At 38.4% G+C, this 6,889-nt stretch overlaps 1 protein-coding gene across 12 annotated transcripts in view; it reads left to right on the forward strand.

Moving 5' to 3' along the window:
- The window catches only part of LOC126353762 (serine/threonine-protein kinase tousled-like 2), a 538,693-nt gene that overhangs the window by 447,597 nt on the left and 84,207 nt on the right, over window positions 1–6,889 (forward strand). The gene's annotated exons all lie outside the window — the stretch shown is intronic.

Genomic DNA, 6,889 nt, shown 5'->3' on the forward strand with positions numbered 1-6,889 from the left:
TTTCGGATAAAATTTTCTAGTTATCGACAGGTATCACCAAGGAATTAGACTATACAGTCTCGGAAATAGCATGGCGTCATACTTGAATGCCTGAAGCGGCAGTGTCCAGAACTTTCCAGACGCGGGGCGATGGTGACGCATGCGCGGCGAGGGCGTAACAAGCAGCATGCGGCAGGTTCACCGAGGGACCACGTGACTTTACGGAGCGCGACGAACCGGCGCCAGCTTTGAAATTGTAGCTCCTGTCTCCCTCTGAAACACTCGTGGCTCGCTCTTTGTCTTTACTCGATTTCCGGCGGCTGACCCCATTTCCTATTGAGGTCGTAATCCTGATCACTGTTGAATTTATCGCGCTACAATCTAACCTGCATTACCTCTTATTACTGAACTAGATGAAAAGAACCTCTTCAATTGATCTTTATTTTCATTGGCCCTCTGACAGGACTCCAGATCACTTGAGAACATCTTACAAACGAACATTTAAAAAATCATAAAAAATGTTAGTGTTTCACGGTAAAATACGGAATGGTCCGAAAAGAATGTACGTATTTCGAAAGCGTGTATTTTTTAAAGTAAGGCGTGCACCTATGAAATTTGGGGCACAAATTTGCGAATCATCCAAGTTTAGATTAGAAATGTTCAGTATATCCTCCACCAGTGACACGAACAAAATCACATCGATACTGAGTTCCTCCCATTCTCAGGTAAGCATGTCTTATCGTCACCGATGTTATCGCAGAACGGATCTGGTTCTTCAACGCTTCTAAATTCTGTGGTATTGTCAGTGCATAAACGCTGACCTAAATTAAACCCCAAAGGAAGAAGTCATAGGGCGTCAAATCCGGCGACCGTGGAGGCCAACTGAGTAGTAATTCGCCGGCTGTTTGACGACCAATCCAATGACTCGATAGTTCCATGCAGATATTCACGCACTTGGCGACTGCAGTGAGGGGGTGCCTCATCATGAGAAATTGAGATGTCCTCGTTCAACTTAACAACCAGTTTTGTAACATAGCAAGATACTGCTGACCGTTACCCGTGTTTCCATCAAAGAATAATGGGCCTCAAAGAGATGAGTGGAGATAACGCACAAAACACATTGGCTTTGGTTGAATCTCGTACATTTTCAGTGTGCTCATGTGGGTTCTGTAGGCCCAAAATTCGAATATTGTGTATGCTTCATCACAGAACGCGATGCGTTGTGCGAAAGTGTCAGTAGCGTTCTAAAGCTCTTTAGAAAAATGCCACACGTTTGCGTTTATGGTCTTGCCTAGAGTCAGGAACAGCTATAATTTATACGGCTTCAGAAACAACCGATGTCTCAAAACACGCCAAATTGTTGTTGTAGGCAGTTGTAACTCAAGACCAGCACAAGGAGTTGAGTTTGTAGGACTACGCTGGAAAGCGGTTTGAATTCACGCGACGAGAACAGCCAGGACACTTTCCTTTACATACACATTCTGTGTCTACTAACTATCGATACCATCTGCGAATGTTGCATCCAATGAGAGGATCAGTTTGGTACCTCCATCTTAAACGTCTTCGCACTATAACCATCTCGTGATTCGGAAACGCGAAATTGTTTCTGCTGTAGAACGTGTGACGGTAACCAATCAGACATAATACAACCGACATCTAACGGCAATGAATATGAACTAGACGATATATTCGTTCCTCCAATAACCAAGCCGTGGCGCGATCTATATTTTTGAAATATACTTGTAATACATATCTTCTTTCAGTATTGTACTATTGAATGTTCTAAAATACCCCTAAGTAACCCCAATTTGAAATAGAGTACTTTCTGCCTCACTTATTCATGTTTTTTCCTTCTTTTTCGGAACACAGAGAACATTCCAAAACGATAGAGAATCTTCCAAAACTTTCGTGACTGTTCGTGAACGTTAGAGACAAACTCTTGAAATTTTCTGGAACATCCCGCAACGTTTGTAAACGATGAATACCATTCCAGGATAATCAAAAACTTTCTGGAGTATTCTAGAACACTCGAGAATATTTTAGAATATCCGATAACATTTGTTAACATTCAAAAATTTTTGTAGAAATAATGAAAGAGTAACATGCAAGCTAAGTTCCTCAAACGTGCATTGCATGCGTATGGTTTTCAACGACAGATCAGAATACAGATGAGAACGGATATTTTGAAACTATCTGTAAGTAGTCGCAAAATAGTCGTGAAATACCTCCGCACAGCAAAATTACGTTTATAGAGAAAGTGATTTCTTAATCCGTCGACCAAACTCAAAGTAACGTAAGTGCAGATGACAAGCTACAAATATACAGCAATATACAGAGTGCCGTACATAACTCAACAATGTAGAAAAATTAACTTAACAACAACACAAACTGTTTTTAACCCTAATTTTGTTCGAATAATTATTACTTAAAGCATGTTCACGTTGTACAGAACTGTGTAAAAGTACCCACCGACGATGGCGCAGTGGCATTCATTGTACGTGTTTGGGTTTTAAACGAAACAGTTGTTTGCATAAAGACACCTGAAATGCAGTAATCTCGAGAACATTACGTACAACTCACTAGTTTTTATCCTTTGAAATATACATTGATGTGAATGAAACAGAAGAGCTGGTGACCACCAAAGTATGATAGCGACCATTTCTCGATACAGTTGTGTTTAATTTAGTGAATGAAAGCAGTATTTGTTTTCACTTTATTTCATACTTAATTGCATGTATTACAATAATTGCTTATGCACTACTTATGTCGTATTACTTAGTTACGGTATATATAGATTCTTTGGGTTTCCGCTCCAGAACAGTCAACAATTAGTGGCCGTAAGAAGAGCGTCTTTCTTCGAAATTAATACCACAATATTTCAACGTTTGCCCTTGTGAAAATAAATGCTAACCGTATTGGAAATTGTAGTCTTTTGAATTGAAACAGCTGTGAGATAGATATGAGAGTAGTCCTCTGAATAAGTACTGTGTATCCTTCACTAAGATTTTTGCTTAAATCGTATTATTGGGTATCTATACTTGTTCCATTGCAAAATAATTGGTGATCGTATTTTCAATATTAAGCCATGTAAATTCATTTCTTTTACTTGAATCGAATTCAGAAATTCTGTGGAAAAATTGACATATTCATTTGTATTGTACATTGAATCGATTGATTTATACAGTCTTGTCTCGTCAGGAAACTTGATTTGAATTTTTAAATTAATATCGTCAACTGCTTCATTTCTTACTGCTAAAACGGCTCTCTCAGGCAACCAATTTGAATTTGCGTAATTTTGAACATCGTTTGGATAGACTTCATCTGTTAGTCCATCTTGACTTTTACAAGATGTGACATAAATGATCTGTAAGTTCCATTTGGTCAGTTAGACAATTAGTCGGGTAAGTGCCTTCACCAACGTACAAAAGTTTCTCGCTTCTTAATCGCTCGAAACGTGAACACTCATATCTGTTCTTAAGTGTAGTGCCTTCACTCCAAACAAAATAAGTGGTTGCTTAGAACAGAACATTGATTTCATCTGCTGGAGTTGAAAGTGGAAGTACTGGAAGGGTTTGCCGAAAATCTGAATTATATCGCAGATTTTGTAATACTTACTTCCATGTAATACTTCGAATCACTTACTGTGCCGTGCATTTGTCCCATATGTTTACTATACTTAACACGGTTTAAAAGCTACCTCGTCCAGACGCTCGCAATAAATTACAGACTGGAAAATCTTGTTCTGCAACCTTTAATGGCATTTCAAAGCAGAATGAGGTGTTCGTCTCGTTGCATTGATGTTGCCGCATTTCCAGACTATTCCAGTGCTTTTGTTACGCTTGTTTCAGTCAATATTGAACTTAGCAAATGTCTTTCTCTCTAGATGCCTACAAACAGGTTTTTCCGCTGGTAACTTTGTTTACATGATGAAAATGTAACATTGTTTTCTACTTTTAGTTTGCTTTGAACGATGAATGGCAATCATTAATCAACATTGTAACTTCCCTCTTTCTGTCTTTTGGAATTCAATGCGTCGACTCCAACTCTTCGTCGCGCTTGCATTCAGATTTCAGTTAAAGGTGAATAAGTGATTATGTATCTCTTCATTCTACACGATATTTAATCTTGATGCTGTACGTCATAATTAATTCCTTCTTTGAATTTCTCCCATAATATAATAGGATACGATGGAATACTTCTTGTCAGTATTATTGCATAGAGATATTTTACTTGTCCTGCGGTTGCTGTCAACTCGGCTTCTTGAAGTGCCAACACCCAGTGGTATTCATTTTCTAATAATCCAAAACGCTGACACGCCTGTGTGTACTTTTCACATGTGTATCAGTCGCCTATTTAAAAAAAATAAACATAAAAAATAGGTGAAACATTTTTTCCTCGAATTTCATGTAGTAGCATTCGTAGATATAAGCAATCAACATTTTTGAATGCACCCTGTACACTTGTAACATCCGAAGATTGATACGTGATCTTCGACAGGAGTTCCTTGCTTTATTCGTTGAAAGATTCGGCTTGTTACGTTCCGTGTATAATATGATGGTACACCAGCATAAAGCAACGTCCTTTACATACGGTTCACTGTGACAAAATTGGAAGAACGGAGTTATCATCGTGTACACTGACTGATCTCTCTCTCTCTCTCTCTCTCTCTCTCTCGTTCTCTTGTAAAATATATCTTTTGGCCATTTTCTAAATGCACTGCAAAATGAATAACTGCTGGTTCTCGATCATGCATTTGGAAACTCAATATTCGCAGAGTTGCTTCATTACAGTTGACGTATTTACTCATTTTATACTGATGTATTTCATATTTCGGTTGCCTTTGTCAACATAATTGAACACACATTTAATTGATTTTAGTAAGGTCGCAGTACGCCACATTTATTGACGTATTTTTGAGAGAAGCAGATTTTGTGACATCACCCATTGATTATCTATTCCTGTCTCTTAGGTTACATCGCATTCGTAGTTTGGCAGTGAAATCACCAATTTCCTGAGGTTGTCTTCTGTACTTAGGATATCCAGCTTCTCCTATTTGTCTTCGTTAAATATAGTCTTAACTCGTTTTTCACAATTATATTGAATAATTATGGAAATTCTGTTCAACTCAGTGGCAAGATCCCCACATCATTTGTGTTTCGGCATCCTGTTTAATATCTATTACTTAACACACTGTAATTCCACAACATTAAACAATTCACATCACATTTACATAAATTGTCACTTTTTTCCCCGGCTCTATTCGATTTCCAGAAGCGTGGCAACGAATACGTATCGCCATTACCCATAACAAAGAACCTCTCAAGATCATCAGGCACATTTCTGTGTTGTTTCGGCAGATTTTTGCGTATTCGTTTTTGCAATGTGTTACTGGAGTCTGGAGTCAGCCAAAACAAATGTAGTTCAACATGTCTTTTATGCGACGTTCGGAGTCGACGGATTGCGTCGGTTTGTTTCCGTTGCAAAGAAAATTATTTTTAAAGTTGAATTTTATGTATCCATTTGACAGCGCTATACCAAATAGGTCTAGTCCGATATTTATTTTATCGATATGTATTAACACGAACAGTACCACAAGTAGAGCGAAAAAACTGGTCCAACTAAAACATGCATATTTCTTACCGTACTACACGAATATGTAATATAAATGGGGGTTCCCATTTTAAAAATCGCTGTTGATATCCGTTTGACCTATGGCGGCGCCATCTAGCGAGCCAGCCATAGCGCCATCTGGTTCCCCCCTTCAAGCTAGACAAGCTTACTTCTTTGTAGTTTTTTTCGCTTGGCGCTTATTTCATGAGATAGTTTGCCCGGTCACGATTAGTAGACCACTCTGTATCGTGTATGCAGTGACTGATAGTGAGATATGATTGAACAGTGTGGCATTACATTATTTTATAAGTGATTTGTAAAAAAAAAGTATTGTATACCAGGAGTAAATCCAATGAATGTATCTAACTAGAAGTCTGTAATTATATGTGTATACGGTGCCGGTAAAGACTCTGTAGACTCACAATGTTGCTAAATAATGTCAAAATGGTCGTACTGTGTTTTCGAGAATATGACATCGTGTAAAAACTCGTTACTCGGGCGGTAGCGCTAATAACTTCGTTATTGTGGGCCCTTACACACACACACACACACACACACACACACACACACACACACACACACACACACACAGTAGATAACTAGATATTTATTACCCATGAGTTCACGTCTCTCTCTGTGCGGATATGAACTGAGGAATAGAAACGCTAGACTCGTGCGGCTGTTGTTTATTTGATCTTAATAATTTCCATATTCCACGAATTTGGCGTTGTACGGAATCTGTGTGTTGTCCGGTAGACCGAATGTGATGCCTTTGTTTCGTGAAAGCAAAAAAGCTACTCCCGTCATGCATTTCCCCAATCCTAGTTTCACGTTGGTGTTAATGGATTCCCCGCTCTTACCTGTTGTATTTCATATTTTCGTTAAAGATTTGGATTCTATGAAAATGTTCGATGTATTTCCAACTAATTAGTTGAGGATGCTTTATTTTCAGGCACAAAAATAGGTGTGTCCAGCAATCTAACAGCGCCTACTCAACATCTCTCTGTTGTTTTTACATTAATAAACAAACAAAAATGCAGACCGCGGTAAACTGAGACATTTATTCAAGTAGTGTGTTGTCTTTCTACTGTCACTTGTCAGGCCTTACTCGACCTGTTACAGCTGCGTTTCATTTTTATCTTTTTGTCGTTTACTCAGTGATACCATTTAGGTAACTGAACTTACCAATTTCTTCATTTTGTCTGTTCTGAACTTCAGCAGAGTTTCACTAAGGTTTGAAATTATCTGTGAAATTTGTTGGAAGTCGCTAAGTGTTCTAATACATGGTAATTTGCGCTCC

Source organism: Schistocerca gregaria, chromosome 3 (assembly GCF_023897955.1).
Source record: "Schistocerca gregaria isolate iqSchGreg1 chromosome 3, iqSchGreg1.2, whole genome shotgun sequence".
NCBI lineage: Eukaryota > Metazoa > Arthropoda > Insecta > Orthoptera > Acrididae > Schistocerca > Schistocerca gregaria.